The 21,289-nt window shown below is 41.9% G+C and overlaps 1 protein-coding gene and 1 long non-coding RNA gene across 2 annotated transcripts in view; one reads left to right on the top strand and one right to left on the bottom strand.

Annotated features, from left to right (window-relative positions):
• The window catches only part of nrxn2b (neurexin 2b), a 769,387-nt gene that overhangs the window by 541,743 nt on the left and 206,355 nt on the right, over positions 1 to 21,289 (top strand).
• On the bottom strand, positions 5,620 to 14,978 carry LOC139435686 (uncharacterized). The gene is made up of 2 exons (XR_011644894.1): positions 14,307 to 14,978; positions 5,620 to 13,675 (listed from the first exon to the last, which is right to left on the bottom strand). It is a non-coding gene; the product is annotated as an uncharacterized lncRNA (long non-coding RNA).

Here is a 21,289-nt window from a genome sequence, read left to right as displayed (position 1 = left end):
TACAGCCGCTCGAGGTCATTATGACTGAGAGTAGAACACAAAGGCCTCATGACTAATTGTCACCCCGTGCCTCGGCTCTTTGCATGCATTCATGTTATGCATGAGGATGAGGGATGGAGAGAGAAAGCACCACATACTGCGTAAAAAGAGAGGAATTAAAAATGTGAATGTATCGCTTTACTTTGTTATAGTTTAATAATAATGTCCGAGTCTCGACTCCAATTACAAACTCAATCATATCCTGGCCGTTAAAATGTTCAGGCCAGCATGTTGTGCCCTCCCGATTGGCAGCAGCAGTCGATTCCACGATGGAAAGTCATGTTCACATATTCAAAGCAGGCACACCCACCTGCCTATTGATGACCTGACCACGTCTACCCTTGGACCTTGCACTGCTGCAAGTCAACAGATAAGCTCTGGAACCTGATGTCTCCATCAGCCTCATCCCTAATGAGCCCTCGTGTAGTCACTCGATAGGAGGCCTGCACCTAGGTGGTTAATGTCCTCTATTGAGCTGAATCTCTAGCAGCTGTCAAAGGAAGGAGAGAACAAGGGAGGATGGAATGATAAAGATGGAGGTTGAGAAATGTTCCTTGTCTCTTTGTGCCAGTATTTGTCCTCTCTCTTGTAATGTAAAAACACCCTGAGGTATGATCTTCTTTGCCTGCTGAATATCATACATGAATTTGAGCAAGCTTTCAAGATCAAAGTCTTTATTGGGTAAAAACAACTCGCAATCATCTCCAACTACTGGAGGGCACCCCACATGTCATTATGTCTAAATCTGTATGTCTCTATCAGAGGAGAAGTACTGTGAAGATTGATTAGTTAACCGCAGGGATGTGTGATGTATCGAAGCTGCAACAGAAGGTGTGCCATACATTAAAGATCCATACATGGTGATGCTGTGGCCTTATGTGTTCTCGCTTCTTCTGACCCATGATAGTACGTGTGAAAAGTTGGTCAAAGTTGGTTATTGGTCAAAAGTGTGGAGGCCTGGCTTTGTAGGAGCCCTGGCTCGGTTGACTGAGTTCAAGGTCTTGGCTGTCAAATACCATCAATGATTTAGAAAGCTTGAGACCATGGATTACACTGTGGCTTTGATATAAAAAGCACTACTGCGAACACTAAATGGCATGCTTCATGTGAAGGATACAGACATAGTATCATTGATCAGTGGAGGATATGATCAACATAAATGAAACATGTGAAATAGTCCTGTAATCAGATTGGTGCAAAAGACACCGCAAAGCAAATCGTTTCACTTTTATTTTGGTTTTGTTGAAGTCATTGTGAGCTCTGCTGTGTTGCCGCGTTGCAGACGGCGGTGGCTTCTGTGTGCTGGGCGTGTAACGAAGGCTGACGCGTTGAGGAGGCAGCAGTCACCCGTCCATTAACTCTGAAATCCTCATTCCAGTCAGCTACACTGCAACAGAGGCTTTGCACTTGTGCTGCTCTCACAACACACACGCACAGCTGTCTGCAACACACACAATCTGTCTCCAACATGTTCTCAAATCATGCCGGCAAAGGATATGTTCAGCTTCTGTTTTTTTTCAAATTGTACTTTGCCAGTGATAAGTGAAACTGTACACAGACAACCTGGGAGTAATATTTTCCTATGTGGAAAGTGTTTATTTCAAGGGTTCCTCCCTTAGATAAGAGATGACAGAAGAAGGAGCAAACATCAGAGGGGGATTATGCCCAAACTGCCTCCAAGAGGGACAGAATGCTGAAGACTCGGGGTTGGTTTCGAGCTGGGAGCTGGAGCTAGGGGTGAAGGATTAAAATGACAGGTATTAATATCAAGAGAGGATTGGGGCAACCTGGTGAAAGGACACTTAATACTGAGAAGCTGTGCAAACTCATATCTGTGCAGACAGGAATCTACAAACACTGACTAGAATTACATTATCCCCTGGTTTACCGTCTGCCACCTCCTGTATAAATAACTGTTTCAGTGACATGAAGAGTATTTCTGGTAACGTTCTGAATTTGGCAGTGTTCAGAGGTGTTAGAAGTATTCAGAACTTGTACTTGAGTAAAAGTAAAAGAAGAGTGTAATGCTCTGTTGCAAGTAAAAGTCCTGCATTCAAAATGTGTTCAAGTAAAAGTATGAGCATCAGAATATACTTAAAGGGGACCTATCATGCAAAATGCACTTTTTGATGTCTTTTATACATAAATATGTGTCCCCGGTGCGTCGGGGAACTCACGCAGCGTCAGCAAATAAAACCCTCTCTCTTTTCCTCCATACCCAAATCTCTAAAAACGGGGCTGCAACTGATCTGATACAGACTGATACAGATTTTAAATATCTCTGACGTCAGAAACGAGGAGCTCCGCCGGGCAACTCTCCACCTATCAGGAGAAGACAGCCACGGCCATTGCCGTTCGAAAGCGCTGGAGACGCTGTAGTACATATGCCAGGCCTGTAGGTGGCGTTGTAGTCTGCCACAAAAGCAGCGAAGAAGACTTCTCACAGATTCAGCCCATGGACGTTGTCACCATAGATATATATAAACACTAGCTGGCTCACACGCGCTGCTGGCCAATGGAGACCGACGTTGCCACTTGGCCGCCATCTTGCTACAGGCAGTGCTCTCATTCATAACATTATGGTTTACTATTTAAATAACCATAGCTTGCTCAATTTTTAACCGATTTTCAAACGGTTTGGTTTTTTATAAACATCAAAGATGTAGTTATGATACTGCATACTTATAATCATGGACTTTCATATGAAAATAACATTAATCAGATAAAGCAATAGCTATACACACACACAAGGTATTTATATTAAATATTTGCCGGTGTATATATTTCCATTTATTTTATTATATTGTCAATATTTAAAATAAATTATAAATAAATTATAAAATTAAAATACATTTATATTTTATATATAAAAATCGGTCTCATGTTACCACTCTGTAAACCAAGAGTTGTTAATTGAGCAATGCCTTAGCTTGAAGAACAGGGACACAACTAATGACAATAGCATATGTTGGTATATTATTTAGATATTCACACCTTTATCAGAAGAACCAAACCAACATAAAATGTGCTCACAGACAGGCCAGTTCTGTCTAATTTATCACAATTATTTTTGACATGAAATCTTCATATCATCCTAGTTTTGTATTTAGTTTCTAGATTTGTAAACAAATCCAGAACCTTTGAAATATGTTATTGAAAAAAGACCAAGAATAATATAAACTGTACCATATGTCCTTCTGTAGTCCATTTGTGGTTTGTCTTGACTCACCCCGGCTGATATATCACAAAATCCACTGTTTAAATTGTTCCCTATATTGCCCCTATGCCCCTGTAAGGTGTCCTTGGGTGTTATGAAAGGCGGCCCCCCAACATAAATGTATTATTATTATTAAGAAGAACAACTTGGTGTGGTGTGGAGGGGATGTAGGAAGCAGGAGCAGGTGGGGAGAGATGGGGCTTCAAGGTTCAAGGTTATTTGTTTTAAATGTGTCTTGCACACAATAAAATAAAATACAGTATACCACAAAACCAATAAGACACACAGTGACACATGGCACACTAACAATCAATCATCGTCCAGCCTCAGCTTTGGTATTCTTTCACAACCATGTTATGGGTTTATTAGACTGAGCAAACATAAACATATGTGGTGATCCCACGGGTTCTTGTTTGCAGACAGCGGCGATTGGAACATCCGTAGGCTGCACAAAAGTCCGAGATGGGTCTGTCTGCAGACCGCAGCAAGGAGGCGTTTCCTATAGGGGCGTTTCCTATAGGGGCGTTTCCTAACTTTTTTTATCCAGCTGCTTTTATAAATCCTTGCAGAAGAAGTCATTGTTCTAGTGATGGGAATTCCGGCTCTTCTTGCTGAGCCGGATCATTTGGCTCACCAAGAAGAGCCGGCTCTTTCGGCTCCCAAAGGGCTCTTCAGTTTACCACATATTATACCTTTTTAATTAAATCAAATGTAGCGCTGTTTTGACTAATGATTTATATGTGTACACATATATCACTTAAATTATTCAAGACATCCTTTGTACTAAAGTATTCAAAAGTAAAAATTACATGTTTAATATAAATTATTTGCTGTGGCCAATTGTTTTCATTGCATTTACAGACCCGTGTAACTCTCTGATACCACCCAATGAATGCATTGACTTGCTTGTAGAACCACGCTACACAAAACAGATGGCAACACCTATAAAAACTATTTAAAAAAGGGGGCTACTGTATCAACCTATATAAAGTATATAAATATAGTTTTTCTCCCTGCAGGAGAGGGGAGCGTGCTTTGAGATCAACTCAGCGGTCCAGACATAGACATCATAGCTACGGCGACATATATTCAGTTGCCAGTTACTTTTGGCATTAGGGCAGGGATATCTTTCAAGGTTTGACATAATGAATTGTGCTACTTTTAAAGCAAGCAACGATGTTTTCAAATCTGTAATCAAAAAGCTCCTCAAAAACACTATAGAAGCAGTTTCTGCCGTTGTTACGTTAGTTCAAACAGTAACAACGGACTACTTTTCTTAGCGGATGCATGTCAATTTAAATCAATACAAAAAACTATTTTTTAAATCAATAAAATCTTTTTCTAAATCCATAAAAGCATTTCAATTATTATTGGGAGTCATGTCGTTACTTTGTTGAGAATGTGGCCATGTGTAATAAGCGGGATAATGTCCACATTGCACATTGCATAATGTGCCTTCATGCCGATCTAGATCCCTCCGCAAAAACAAAACAAAAAACGTCTCGTTTGCGGGCGAGAGCCGGCTCCCGTCGTTCACTATAGGAAACGCCCCTATAGGAAACGCCCCTATAGGAAACGCCTCCTTGCTGCGGTCTGCAGACAGACTCTATTGAAAAGTCCGGCATAGTCAGGTACTTCTGTAAACACAAAGCCAGCAAATTCCTGTATCATAATGCAAGATGTTTTTAACAAGCCAAACCACTTGGAAGAAATCATGTGTAACTTAAGTTGTGTTGAAAAGAAAGAGCAGTTCTGCCTCTCCCACTGTTGTAAAGTTGCTGGGTGAACTTTGTAATACTAGGTCTCACTCACAGCCTCTTGTTATTAGCCAGCTAATAAATACAACCACATACACAAAGAAAAGCTGCAATTTCAACATGTCCAAGCATCCTGTATCATAGCCATGCTAATAATGTTTATAATAAACCAAACCGTTTGTAAATCAGTCAAGATTTCAGCGAGTTAAGAGTATTTTTGTGCAGATCACTCACCTTACAACAGCTACCATAACGCGAATCAGAGTAACTGTTGACTGTAGCAAGATGGCGGCCGGTCAGCTACGCTGGAAAATATCCCATGAGCCATCTAGTGTTTATATATATCTATGGTTGTCACTGCCCGATCTGTACTGCGCATGTGCGAGATGGTCCGACATATTGGAGAACTCCGGACGGCAACCCAAGAAGGACATTTGACACAGTGGCTTTTGGCAAAGCTGAAAAATAAAACTCGAGAGAGATGAGTTATTGTTATTACAACGTGATTTCACTATTATGTAATGTTATGGAAATCTGGCTCCCAAACACGGCTCTGGAGAGTACAAGTCAAATGATAAAACAAATAAATGGTGAATCAAGCAAAGCTGTCTTTTGGTTATTTATTTGAAGCTTCAAATACACGACATAATAATATATTGTCACCGGTCGGGCAGAGTATGGAAAGTCTGCCCGAGAGTGCGCAGAACAATGGAAAAGCAAAGGTTATATAGAAAAAGGAGTGGGAAAGAGAACAATCTGGGTTCACACAGTCAGATTGTTGATGAGACACCGTTTGGCCTTGCAGATAGCATAACGGAACTTTGTGTGACTGTGTATGAGTCTCCCAGTCTGCTGAAACAGCTGTGGCCTTGCAGAGACTGGGAAACTCATAAGAGAATATAATAGAATAATAATGGTAAAAGCACAACAAGAGGAAATAAGAAGCATTTGGTTTAAACATATGAAAGACATAATAAGGATAATAATAAGAATGATAATAATGAAATTTTCCACTACATTCCCCCCTTTTGATCATACTTGATCAATAGAAAAAAACAAATGATAGGATAGACTGATATAACACATCAATGAATACCCTCCATCGCTGGTTTAAGTAAACACATCACAAATATATCATAGAAAACTGGCTGTTTTTGTGGAGGACAGACTCCAATATAATGTAAGCATAAGAGAGGAGATACACACATGATTATATTGATGAATCGGAATCAGACTCTTCTGATTCTAGCTGATCTATCTCACTGTGGCGCAAAGGATTGTCTTGTAATGGAATAGTAGTATACTGAACGAAAGCTGAGGACACCATGCTGGAAACGCACTTCTTCAGTATTGGGATAATCAAACAGGTACAACTGATTAATAGGCCAAAAATGATCACCAGGGGTGTAACTATACTAGCCAGCCATGCTTTCCACCCGCCTGATGTAAGCCAGGCCCACCAGTCCCAGCCCCCTGCGTTGGATATGTCATCAGCTTTCATGTCAGCTAACAGGTTGTTAAGATGCCGCACGGTGTCAGTGATGTTCTTGGTGGCGTCGGGAATGTAAGTGCAACAGGAGTCACCGATCACATGACACAGGCCACCCTTTGAGGCGAACAAAAGGTCAAGAGCGAATTGATGCTGCATGAGCATGTTCCTAGAGGCTATTATGAATGGGGTCAATGCCTGGAAGCCTTGAGTCGTCTCATAAGTCAGATTCTCTAGCCGGACGTGTAAGGTATCTATTTTATGGGCATTGTTTACTGTACCCCACCATGGGAACAGGCCACCCATGAATTTAGCTCCAGCGGACGTCATATCTCTTTTTACCTTGTGGTGGTCGGGGTGTTGGAACTCTGGGTAATGATGTGTCGTGTGCATTAAGGACGTGAGTACAGTGACTGCTGGATTCAAATCCACTAGAGTGCATGTCCCTATCCAAAGGGGAGCCAGAACTTGATAGAGCTTGTTGCCGCACAACCAAACGTAATCTTCTGGCGCGCTAAACCCAGAATCACTGGGCCACGCCAGTTGGAGGGAAATATGTTTAACATCAGGGAATGCTACGTTAGAAAGGATTCTCTCAGGGGCACCAGATATGTGACAATACGAGATTTTGTGAGCACCGTCACCGCATGTGTTCCGTAGGATGCGAGTACAACCAGTAGTAGTGCCTAGGAAAAAATAATGTGGTGTAAGAGACGTTTTGTGGTAAACTCTCTGGATGCAGAGGTTGTGTTTCATCCCTCTCAAATGACTAGGGTGCACATGGCTGACGGGTTGGTACTTTGCGTATGTGGTGTCAAGCGTGGATGCACGCAAAGAGGAGTCAGATCGATTGCTGCATGGTGGGGGAAGCTGCCTAGCATAACGCCACCCGGTTACGCTGTCTTCCGGGGTCTGAGTTTTGGGCGCGATGTCTATGTAAAATGTGCCACACGGGTCGGCGCCGGATACATACATACAGACAACAAAATAACCCTTGTCTGATATCTGGGCAGCCTGTAGTTGCAACAGGATAACGGGGCTCGATGAATTGACCTTGGAGATAGACAATCTCCCTTTGATGTTTGTTTTGTCGTCCCATAAGGTATAACCCCAATCGGTGTGCGCGGTGGTCCATAAAACAAAAGTCCAGCCCCCCGAGCAGTGAGTGGCGGTGTAACTGTCACTCTCGACATAGCAAATGTAGGCGTCTGCCCCCCCCAGTTTCTTAGGGTCGGGGCAATGCATGTAGTTGCACGGGTCTAACTGCACTGTGCTATCTTCCCCATCCCTTAGAGTAATGTTACCAATCCCTGTCTTGACCAGCCCCTCGACCCATATGGTTCGCCCTCCTTTCCCCATGAACCTCTTAGATACCTCGATTTTGGCTGACATGCTGTATGCTGACCCTGGATACATAAAATATAGGACTAGTCCTAACACAACTATCATGGCAAGTATGCAGAGGAACCATTTTATGATTGTCCAGGCTCTCCAGTAGCATTCACATTGCTCACGGTTGCGTTGTCGTCTCTCCAGGCGAGCCCTCATCACGAGGGGGAAATGTTCCATGGAGTGTGTGAGTGTATTCTCTCGGTCGATTTCGTGACCCGGACCGTCAGACTTCGCACACTGATAACACAAACGAGGAACCAGAGAGCATATGGAACCGCTCAGCTGGCACTCGCTCGTGACACCTTGTGTGTAGTGTGTTTTGGTGTATGTAGTGCAAGTGTGGTGCTGGTGGTGACTAGGACACGTCACTTGCTGTCATCTGTTGGTGACTCGGACACGTCACTTGTTGTCATCTGTTGGTGACTTGGACACGTCACTTGTTGTCATCTGTTGGTGACTTGGACATGTCACTTGTTGTCATCTGTTGGTGACTTGGATATGTCACTTGTTGTCATCTGTTTCTATCGTTTCTCCTTTCCTGTGACCACGACCTTGCAGTGGCTGGCGTGGACCCATGTAGCTCTCTCGGCGACCTTGACCGCTGTCTGGGTGACGAGAAGCACCTGGTAGGGACCTTGCCAACGATTGGATTTCCAGCTCTTTCTCCGGAAATCCTTGACCAGCACGAAGTCGCCCGGTTGAAGGCGGTGAAGCGGACCAGTGGCAGGGGTAGGCAAGGCTGCGGCTACCTGACGTCGGATGTCTGCTAAAGTGGATGATAGGTTAACACAATATGACAACATAGCATCCTCACACAAAGTTGTGGAGGGAAGAGGAAATCCTGGAGCCTTGAGTCCAATCTGTGGAGGTGCCCCAAAAAGGATTTCAAATGGGCTGAGTTGACTCCGTGTTCTTTTCCGCATCCTCATGTACATCAGCACAATGGGCAGAGCTTGTGTCCATGACAGACCTGTGTCTGCACAGCATTTTGCTAGTTTGTAATTTGATTGTGCCGTTCTCTCTTTCCACCCCACCCCACCCCCACTCTGTGGGTGATAAGCACAATGCTTTCTGATGTCCATGCCCATGTATTCTCCTATCTGCGTAATGGCCTCATTAGCAAAATGTGAACCGTTGTCACTAGAAATTTTGTCTGGTAGTCCCCATCTAGGAATGATTTCCCTCAGTAATGCCTTTGCCACAGCATTTGCTGTCTGTGCTTTTACTGGGAAAGCTTCAACCCATTTGGACCACATGTCGACCACCACTAAGCAGTGCTTCTTCCCCTCTGATGGGCTAAGCTCAATGAAATCCAGCATTAGGTGCTCAAATGGCCTGGTGGGAGGTGGATGTGCTCCGGGTCCTGTAACCTTTACTGGTCTACCAGAATTTTGCATGATGCAGATTAGGCATGCTTCACAGTGCTTTTGAGCTGTTACTGTGAATCCCCTTGTGAACCACTCCTGATTTATAGACTCTAACATCCCCCCTTTTGACACATGATCCCACCCATGTGTCAACTTAGCGAAATGAGGGAAAAAATGTCTTTGGGCCAACCCAGATGCTGGATTTTAGGTCAAAAACAGCCCCAGCAGCCTTCCATTGAGCCTTCTCAACTGGCGTAGCTAGCTGCTGCATGGAAGTCAGTGATGACATTTTGTCAGTAAAGGAGGAGACAGGGATTTTAACAAATGAGTGTGCGTGAGGTGCGAGAGGAATCAGGGCAGCTGCCTTTGCGGCTGAGTCAGCAGACGCATTTCCTAGGGAAACTGGGTCTGTACTGCTTGCGTGTGCGGCACATTTACAGACTGCAACCTCAGATGGGAGCAGAATGGCGTCTAGTAAGCCTGCAACCAGCACATGGTTAAGTACTGGTTTGCCATCAGATTTAAGAAATTGTCTACACTTCCAAATAGCCCCAAAATCGTGTACTACCCCGAAAGCATATCGTGAGTCAGTGTAAATAGTCACGGTTTTGCCTTCTGCAAACGTGCAGGCTTCAGTTAGTGCGATGAGCTCTGCTGCCTGTGCTGAGAGGTGGCATGGAAGCGGTCCAGAACGGAGTACAGCAGAATCTGAAACAACAGGAAAAAAAAACAACAAAAAAAAACAACAAAAAAAAACAAACAAATAAATTAGTGCCCCCTTGGTCGCGAGAGGCAGACCCATCAACATACAAAATGAGTTCAGCGTTGGTCAGAGGAACGTCTTTTAAGTCCAAACAATAAAAACCTGTCTGTCTTTAAGTCCGGTCTAGGTGTGCACACAATGGAAATTACGTCAACTGTCTTCAGGCAATATTCAAACTAAATGAAGTCTCTCCTTTTGAAACATCATGTGTTGAAATAAACACCTGCAGTTCAAAAAAAAATAAAAAAATAAAAAATGAATTGCCTAATATTTTTGTTGTGGAATCAATTAATTTCTTTCTTTAAAGGCAAAAACATGAAAAAGCTAAGAGAAAAACCCTATTGAATACAATATTATTTGGAGCAACTTAATTTATAAATAGTTGTCAACTTAAAAACATGTGTTCATGTTCAACATGTGGTAATTAAGTACATACAATTTAAGATTATATTTAAATAATACGGTAAAACAAGTTGGAACTTTGGAGTAATCAACTTAAAAACTTGTGTTTATGCTACCAATTATTAAGTGAGTGGTAATTGAAAACACCTCTGATTGTAGAGGAAAAGCCTTCTCCCCTAACCCAAATAACTTTGTTGCTTTAACAACATTTCAATAGAAGTTGTCTTAACTCAATAACCATCGATGCAACCTATTGCCTTGATTTTCTTCGTTAAGCCAAGGCATTTGTTGTTAGAGTGTACGTAGACTGGGCCTCCCATATAACCTGGCTGAGCCGATATAAAAACCAATCAGCAAATAACTTTTCAATACATTATTGATTACTATTTTTGAGGTACTTTTAGGTTGGAAGTGAACATAAGTCATAGGTACATGGTGTACTTTTCCTTCACTACATGTATGTAATACCTTTAGTTACTTCACAGATGTGGATGAATGATGTGAAATATAATCAAGTGTTGAATCAGACTTTAGTTCCACCTGGAGTAAATCCACAAGCTACCCTGCAGAATACAAAGTCATTCAAACTAGCTGCACCTTCACCAGCTTTGAGAACACTTTCATGATCAATCATTATAAAACATATCACATATATTATTCTGAAATGGACCAATCTGCACAACGACTACTTTTACTGTCTTTACTTTCACTATATTCTGATAATACTTTTCTACTTTTACTTGAAGAACATTTTGAATGCAGGACTGTTACTGTAACACTCTGGTATTTCTACTTTTACTCAAGTACAAGATCTGAATACTTATTCCTTTACTCAAATACAATACCTGAGTACTTCTAATTTCACTACAATATCTGAGTACTTATTCCACTTCTGGTAGTGTATTAGTCTGAATTGTAGCTACAAAATCACACAGAGCTGCATAAAAATAGAATAATATGTACACGTGTGTACAATGATTTGTAGGTAATTTTGACTACTCAAGACACCTCACTTATACATCTTCAAAGTATTGGCTTTCAGAATATTAAACTTGTTTCGGCAAATTCAGATGATAAATACAACTTTGAAGCTTGTAACGGCATAATTACAAGCAGAGAACGGACTAATGTAACGTCACAGCAAGCATAACAACAGCCGTGTGTTATGAACACATACGCAAGAATGACATCATCTGTTGCTTAGTGACTTTTTTAACATTTAGTCTTAACACAAACGTGTGAATGTGTAAGGTTTACCATTATATTCAAATGTGAACAAAAATTGACTGTCTTTGTGTACCGGAACACTGAAAAATGCATTTGAGACATCTATGGCAGGAAATATGTTGCAGAGGCTGGAACTATTGGAGTAATCAGATAAGAATTCCGGACGAGCGTGCATGCACAGCTGCATTTACATCGTAAATCCTGGACAAATCTCCACTCGTCAGGAGGTTTGTCTCTGATCTTTTTGACAGGAAACACTGGAATCGTTACACGGAATAATGACCCCTTGTTTAAGCAGAGAGGTAAACACTGGCCATCAACAGCTTCACGTTCAAATGGGTACGGTACGTGAACGTGGACATTAACCCTACGTCATATCTGTGAGCTGCCCAGAGTGAGTATGGCACATCTGAAAGCGCGGCAGGAAGCTCAGAGATATGAGAATTACCTTATCCTCAACCAACAGCAATGTGCGCAGAACGGCTACGTTCGTGCACATTTTCCTTTGATACACGTCACGTGACATAGAGTACATGACATATTCTGTGTGTGTAGGTGCCCAATCAGTGACTGACTCCCAATCTTTAACGATTGGACCCAAATCCCTCCATCTATCAGTGGGGCCCCCTGGCTAGTGAAATGTGTGGACCGCCCCTGGGATTTGACACAGCTGGTTGTGTCTTGTGTGTGTGTGAGTCTAACAGAGATAGTGCTACCCAGCGAATTCCAATACATTTTTAAATATGAGCTCATCATTCACACATTCTAACAGTAAAACTCTCATCATAGCATTTACACGGATCTTTCAACCCCGTTAGCAGTACAATGCAAAATGAGAAGTTTCCACACAGCAGGTGGAAAACCACGTTGACCAGTCAAACGCAACAACTCCTGAAAATCAGGATATGTCAGCAGCCCATTGATACACATTCACCAGTTCTTTATCATCAAATGACACTTTTTGAACCATCGTAGGAGATGGCTGTCGGACTTTAAGACCCTCATTTGTGGAAAAATGAGGTCCAAGCCGAACCGGAGAACCAGATCTCTGCCCAGTAAATGTATTGGGCAGGCAGATGATAAAATAACTGTTTTTTACTGATGTGGGAAATGGATTACTGTCAACACCGTTATCTCCACTCTGAAGTGGTACAGAAACTTCTCCTTTTCATAAACCCAGTATATGAATAAATCTATCACTACATTTGCATTCAGGCAAATCTACCCTTTTTTTTTACCACAGAATGTGTAGCCCCAGAATCAACCAAAAATGTGTGGGACATTTCTTAGCGCAAACATTCACTGTCATATTTCAAATATGTACCCTTTTTAATTACAGACATGTCCTCTAATTCTTCTAATTTCTCAATAGCATGTATGATGCGTGTGTGTGTGTGTGTCACTTCCCTGGTTAGATGCTGCTTGGCATGGGGTCCGTCTCCCCCGACCGAATTCCTTCCTCCTCCACTCCCTCCCTCGACTGTTAGTTTGAAGAATTGTCTTTGTTGTGGTCCGATTTATCCGATCAAAAGTTCTTTTTCTTCTTCTCGTGTGGGCATTCAGCGAACCGATGACCCGTCTGTCCGCAGTTAAAACAGCGATTGTAGTTATTGCTCCGGCCTCGGAAACCCCCTTGTCTGCCCCGGCCATCACTTTGGGTCCAGGTGGTTGTAATAGCCTGGACCATGGTCAGCTGGCCAGGGAAAGCAGGGCATGTAGTTATTCCTTTTTGGAGGTGTTCTTTTCTGTAGAGTTCAGCTTTCTTCGCGTCTCTTTTCTTTTTCTCTCTCTTGTCATGGATCTTTTTCAGTCCTGCTTCTTCTTCTTCATTTTCTTTTCTCTGTCTCTCTTCGTCTCTGCTCCCTGTCTGTGTGTCTTGCTGCGCAGCTGCTCCAGCGGCGGCTGGTATGTTGACATCTGGTCCAGCAGCAGCAGCCCCTCCAGGAGCCTCCACAGCAGGTAGCAGACGGGGGGAGGAAGGGGGGAATGGGGAACTTAGGTGAGGGAGAGGGTCCCGCACGCCTGAAACCAGAGGATAAAGGGAAGCATGTGATTTATATTGTGGAGGAAACACAAAACACTTTTTATCTTTCTTTTCAGTCTTATCCTCAGCCTGTATCTTTTTTATTGCCGCGGCCAATTGCCTTTCACGGCACTCTGCTTCATCCTCCCAGTATTTTAAACACTTTCTATGAGTGTCCAGTCTCTCTAAATCTTTTACTTTAATTGTACTCTTCTTCTTCATTCCATCTTCACACTCTTGTAATTTATCCCTTAGGTTTTTGATTTTTAATTTACTCAAAGAACCTCCCTTAGGAAATCCGAACATTTCCGTCCATATATTTAATTTAGCCAGACTTTCTTCACCATATTTTGCTCGCATGACATCAACTATCGGACCCTCAGGAGGCTGTACATACCCCCTCCCCTGCTTTGCCCCCATAGCAAAGTCTTTTAAAGTGTCACCAAAACACTCCGTGTCACCAAAACACTATTAAAGTGTCACCAAAACACTCCGTGTCACCAAAACACTATTTTTCATCCGTCGATGCTAGATATGCCAAATATCTCTGTTTTCGAGCAGTCCCTCTCCTGATGTCATGGAGTTTTAATTACGTTTAACTTTAAACAATTTAGACTTTGCACATCTCACCGAGTATTGAAAGCCCTTTGAGTTCGTTGGATCTCGTGAAGTCAATCGGTTCCACCCCTCGCGCTGGTCCCCTCGTCCTGTACGTTTTATGTCGGGGTAGAGGAGGATCCAAGATCCCGGAGCAACCCACCAGCGTCCAGAGGTTTCCCCGATCAAGCATACAGAGATCCTGCCGACAACGCCATTTGTTATGGAAATCTGGCTCCCAAACACGGCTCTGGAGAGTACAAGTCAAATGATAAAACAAATAAATGGTGAATCAAGCAAAGCTGTCTTTTGGTTATTTATTTGAAGCTTCAAATACACGACATAATAATATATTGTCACCGGTCGGGCAGAGTATGGAAAGTCTGCCCGAGAGTGCGCAGAACAATGGAAAAGCAAAGGTTATATAGAAAAAGGAGTGGGAAAGAGAACAATCTGGGTTCACACAGTCAGATTGTTGATGAGACACCGTTTGGCCTTGCAGATAGCATAACGGAACTTTGTGTGACTGTGTATGAGTCTCCCAGTCTGCTGAAACAGCTGTGGCCTTGCAGAGACTGGGAAACTCATAAGAGAATATAATAGAATAATAATGGTAAAAGCACAACAAGAGGAAATAAGAAGCATTTGGTTTAAACATATGAAAGACATAATAAGGATAATAATAAGAATGATAATAATGAAATGTTCCACTACAGTAACAACTCTTTTTATTGGGTTCTTTTATTTGGGGTTAAGTACATTGTCAGAATAAGTGAGAAATGAATTTAACTTCTGTTAGACAGCCATCATACTGAATACATATTTACTGTGAATGTATGCAGAAATGTATGGCATATGGCTGTTTTTTTTCTCACTTATTCTGAAAATGTACTTAACCCCAAATAAAATAACCCAATAAAAAGAGTTGTTAAATAATAGTGAAGTCACGTTGTAATAACAATAACTCATCTCTCTCGAGTTTTATTTTTGTGTTTTGCCAAAAGCCACTGTGTCAATTGTCCTTCTTGGGTTGCCGTACGGAGTTCTCCAATATGGTGGACCATCTCGCACATGCGCACTGCAGATCGGGTAGTGACAGACGTATAATAAGAACTGGGCTGAAGTCGAATAGTCCATTTAGCTTAGGAACCTTCCTTACGGAGTGAAATGACCCGGAAGTCCCTCAGTGGCAGCCATGATAAGTGCCGTTCGAATTCTCTAGTCTAGATGATAGGAAAGGAGGTTTCAAACTTCCTTTATAACCTCATTTAGCTTAGGAACCACTGGACCTCCCGTGACGAAAGGAGAGCTGTTACGTGTACGCAAATTGACGCGCTTGATGTGGACGAGCATTTTTCGGGGGCATGGTTAAAGTTTTGCATGCGCTATGAGAGCACATCATGGATGTATAATAAGAACTGGATACAGCGTGGGAGGCGGGGCCTCATTCATTCCTATGAGAGTTGCTCATTAGCGCATGATGATAAAATGGCCCAACTTTTGAGAGAGCGAAACGTCACAGATTACCCGGCATGCCTGAGAAGTACCCGTATGTGCGCTCATAGCCAGGGTTGCCAACTCTCAAGCATCTGGCATGTGACACACGCTTTCACTCTCAATCTCACGCTCTCACGCTGCCCAAACTATTCTCACGCCAAAAACAAGATGAACCGGCAATCGTTTGTGGTTGGTTATTTACAATGTTGAGTTGACAGCTGCTCAAGCTATTGATCCGCTCCCTCCCCGCCCCCACCACTCTTAACAATGTTAACAGACAGCAGAGCAGTGGGAGCCGGTTGGTCAATCCCCGACCCGTATTGCGCATGCGCAGATCTAAGATCCAGTAGAAATTATACAAAAGTTAAAGTCTGCTGCTTATTGTTCTACTAGGCCAAAATAGAGTCAAAGAGTATATGAGAGTGAGAGTGTGTTAATTAATATATTTGGCAGTTTGGAGTAGTCTGTAGATTTGTTTGTGTGTGTGTTTCATGTATAGCCCTCTCACGATAATTAATTTTGTTGGATACATTTTCCTGGAAATTATTGCGATAAACGATAATATTGTCGGCACCGTTGTATGACCATTTTAGACCACTGACATAATGATAATATATAATAATAATTCAAGTACATCCTTTCAAACTGCTAGTCACATCCTCATGTAAATGGAAATGTATCGAGTTCATTTTTATTTATTGTACGATAAGTCAATGAATTGCTTATCGCGACAGGCACACAATAAAACAGTGTGTTTGACTTTCATTAGTGAATGAAACGTTGTGCCCTTTATACTCTGTGTCCAATATTGTGTATTTGTATATATATATATATATATATGCTAAGGTCCCGCTACTGACACGATAGCAGTCATTTAGTGCGCATATGTGTAATTAAACCCATGATATCAAAATCTCACTCCAGCCAGGTACCCAAAGTTGGCAACCCTGTCATAGCGCATGCGCAACTTTAACCAAAATGCTCGTTCACATCAAGCACGTCAATTTGCGTACACGTAACAGCACCGCACGTTCATGACAGCATGGTAATGATTTGTTATTATGATGGATTTGATATTAACGAGGCGGCAGTTAGCAGCTAGCGGCTAGCTAGTCATTATGCTAATGTACACATCAATCGTTATATTACGCTGTAACAGGATCTAGTGATATCCAAGCAACAGAGCTTCATTTAGCATGAAAGAATGATTGCATATATATATATATATATATGCAATCATTCTTTCATGTGAGCACAGTGTGCTCTGATTGGTCGGGACACGTAACATGAACGTGCCGGGCGGCACGATCCCGTGGGTTAGATGCGCGTTCATAATGCAGAGGGAAATAACTCTCAGAATAACGTTATTAGCACATTTTTACAAGTTGAGGAACGAATGTTTTTAATAAGGGCTATACAAGTGTTCATACTGGGTAGTTTATTTAGTTTAAAAAAAATTATCCAACGATTTACAGACCACTCTTTCCCCATGTAAGTTAATGGGAAAAAGTGTTTCCGGGCCTGGCAACCAAACGGAAGTGTAGTACCGTCGTTTGGCCAGCACAAATATTTTCATCTGAGTCCGGCGCACTTCCTGAGGGCTTGGAGCACATACGCAGGGCTGCACATAACAGGTGCGCATGTGCACCTCCGCCAAAAAAAGAGCACCGGGTCATTTGAAAAAAGGCGCATTTGCGTACTAACATTGAGAGAGAGGGAGAGGAGAGAGAGAAAGAAAGATATTTGCGAGTTGCATATGAACTCAGGGCCGGCCCGTATCACTGGCGTTATAGATGTTCGCCTAGGGCGCCAGATCTGGGGAGGCGCTGCGCTGACAGCTCTGGGAGAGGAAAAAACATTTTTGACCATTGGGGCTCATCCTAATTTTCGGCCTTGATGTAACAATATTCATAATTAAGTAAATGTAACACCCTTTTCACCCCGGTTACACGTTTCATTTGCCCTGTACAATGGGCGCTGTAAGAGATGAAAATGGGGGATGTTGGCTTATCTGGCAACCGCAGCTCACAACCAAAGTGCGAGTGAGCGAGGGAGGGTGCACCGGTTCCGGCGCTGTTGTTATTAGAATCTGGTGCTAGCTGCTCTAACGGATATAAGAAGAAGATGTTTCTACAATGATGTGGAGGAAGAGTCCTCTCCAGTCCGACTGAGAGGCTGATAACTACAGCTCAGTGAGGTAAAGGACTCTGAGTGTTTAGATAGTTCACTTTAGTGACTCTAAGTTATCTCAGTGGGTCTCAAACGTTTTGATCACAATTTATGTAAACACATATTTTCAAGGCACTCCTTTATAATTATTGGGACAAACAGGTTTTAAATCATTCCAATGTATACTATAGGACAGCAACCAAAAATATCCTTTAAAACTGGAAAGATAACAAAGAATACATACATAAATGTTAAGGTAAAATAAGATATGAACAACAAAAATAAAATAAGTCACATTAATTTGTTATTGGCTATGGTAGGTTATTGGTTATGTTCACATACTTATTTGATTACATCCACTTGTCTAAGATGACAACAGAGACTTTCGACCCAAAACCAGCAGCTAATCACAGACTCAACCAGAGAGAAAGAAGTAGGCCTACATCATCAGCTACCATGTCTGACAGAGGAAGACAGTGAGGAGAACAGTCAGGAGGGTAGTGATGACAGCTTGTAGGATTACTGGTTGTGCTAATGTTGTCTTGTGTTCACCTCTGCATGTGTGTTCTGTGTTCACCTCTGCATGTGTGTTCAGTGCCGTGTAGTGTTGCACGGTGTACCGATACTTGAAAGGTACCGCGATACCCTGCCGTTAAAAACGGTACGATTCCTCCGTTTCATTAGTATCGGTACTTTAAGAATGACGGGGAAAAGTACTCCCGTGAAAAAACGCCGTTTAATAAGAGCCGTGTGTGTTCAGCGCTCTGCTTCCACTCCCTGCAGCCGTGCCTGCAGTCCCGCTCCTCTCAAGCACGTTCTAAGTCCCTCCCCTCTCTCTTGCACGCGGCCACGCGCTAGCTGCCAGAGCATGTGAGAAAACGAGAAGCATGGCTGCAAGTGGGAGTGCAACTGCCGCTGCGCCTCGGCTTGTTGACAGAAAAGACGCCAGAAGTCTGTGAACGGGCCGTTCAGGTGTTCAGAGCAGAGCTTCCTGTCGGAGCAGCAGAGCGTGATGTGCACTGAAAAGTGTTTCTGTCGCAATATTATCGTTGAGCAAACTTAACTAGCAAACTAGCATCACTATCTGCTAACGTTAGCTTTCGTTTTCTATTCGTTTTTTTCATAGGCTATAAACGGAGGTGGTATAAGTATATATCTTGTACTTGAGTAAAAGTAGAAGTACCCAGGTCTTGTACTTGAGTTAAAGTAGAAGTACCAGAATGTAGGAACAATCCTGCAATCAAAATGTTCCTCAAATAAAAGTACAAAAGTATTATCATCAAAATATAGTTAAAGTAGCGACAGTAAAAGTAGAAGTGCTCAGGTCTTGTACTAGAAGCACCAGAGTGTAGGAATACTCTGTTACAGTAAAAGTACTGCATTCAAAATGTTCCTCAAGTAAAAGTATTAAAGTAGCGACAGTAAAAGTAGTCATTGTGCAGATTGGTCCATTTCAGAATAATATATATGATATGTTTTATAATGATTGATCATGAAAGTGTTCTCAAAGCTGGTAAATGTGCAGCTAGTTTGAATGACTTTGTAGACTGCAGGGTAGCTGGTGGATTTACTCCAGGTGGAACTAAAGTCTGATTTAACACTTGATTATATTTCACATCATTCATCCAGATCTGTGAAGTAACTAAAGGGATTAAATACATGTAGTGGAGGAAAAGTACACCATTATTTCTGAACTGTAGTGGATTAGAAGTGCAAAGTAGCAAAAGAAACATTGAAATACTTAAATAAAGTACAAGTATCTCAAAATTGTACTTGAGTTTATGAATTTAGTTACTTTACACCAGTGGCTATAAAGATAGAAAGACTAAGCCTTGCACAGAGGCATGAAAATACATTTTCAAAATGCTCAACAGTGCTGCCAAAATGTTAAACTCACTGCTACACAATTAAAATAAATGCTTTTATATATATTTATATTAGATGTGACTCTTTGGCGTTTCTGTTCTTAGTAACACTGCTGCTTTAGTTGTTCTGACGGCTAAAATCATCTGTTATTCCTAATTTTAAAGCCGATATTCCGTGTTTCCCTTTTTTTAAGAAAAGTATCGAAAAAGAATCGGAATCGCAATTCTTGACTTGGTATCGGTATCGAAACCAAAATGTTGGTATCGTGACAACACTAGTGCCGTGTGTCTGGCAAATAAAGTCAAGACCCCTCAAAAGTTACGGTTTATTTAATTTTAAGGATGAGCACCAAGCAACATCTCCAGGTGCTCCTTTGAGAACCAGGGCAAAAAAGTAATGTGCACCCCTACACATACGGGTACTTCTCAGGCATGCCGGGTAATCTGTGATGTTTCACTCTCTGAAAAGTTGGATCATTTTATCATGCGCCAATGAGCAACTCTCATAGGAATGAATGAGGCCCCGCCTCCCACGCTGTATCCAGGGTTGCGGTCGGATAATCCAAAAATCAGCTCCTATCGTCTATCCCTTGACCTCTGAGTGAAACGTCACGGGGTTAAGGGATAGTGGATAGGAGAATTCAAAAGGACTTAGGAGAAGAGACTGCGGTACTTTAGAGAATCAGAATGCACTTTCACTATCCGACGTGTTTATGATGCGCCAGCGGACGTCATTTTGTGCGTCTGCTGCTGTGGGGAAACTATGGAAACTACAGTTTTCTATACAGCGGACTACAACATGGATGTTCAATAAGAACGAGGGACTGCTGTAAACTCATCTAGAGACTCTGCACCGTGCTCTGATGCTGTTGCTTTATGCTTTATGAACGTGGACAACAGAGAAACATATTCTTCATGACCAAAGTTGGAATTGAAATAAAAAAGTGAAACTTATGCTCGTCGTCACCCTCTCCCTCCGGTCCACATTAATACAAATGATCCCAATACGTATGATTGTATGAACTATGAAAATATCTTAGAATAAATACAAATGTATTTATTATAAACATTAGTCCTTAACATCTATCAGTGTGTATATCACCATTCAAACACTGATATTCTGTATAAACTGTGAAGACCACTGAGACAAATGTAACATTTGTGATATTGGGCTATATAAATAAACATTGATTGATTGATTGATTGATTGATTGATTGATTGATTGATTGATTGATTGATTGAAACATCTTTTAAAAGTTGAACAAACTCCACACAGCTCAGTAAAGACTGAAATGTTGACTTTATTTGATAATTTCAGTGAAAACTAACGTTCATATTTCTCTTTTTGATTATAATACTGATGAACGTTCAAAACAAAGCACTTTGGCAACTTACCACCTATGTTTTAAAATGCTTAATAAGCACCGTAACTTTCATGATATAATTTCTCCGTCATAATCAGTTGTTTCCGTGAACGGCCGACT

Source organism: Pseudochaenichthys georgianus, chromosome 18, assembly GCF_902827115.2.
Source record: "Pseudochaenichthys georgianus chromosome 18, fPseGeo1.2, whole genome shotgun sequence".
Lineage (NCBI taxonomy): Eukaryota > Metazoa > Chordata > Actinopteri > Perciformes > Channichthyidae > Pseudochaenichthys > Pseudochaenichthys georgianus.
Note: the sequence above shows the minus strand (reverse complement) of the source record. Positions and strands in the feature narration are given on the sequence as shown.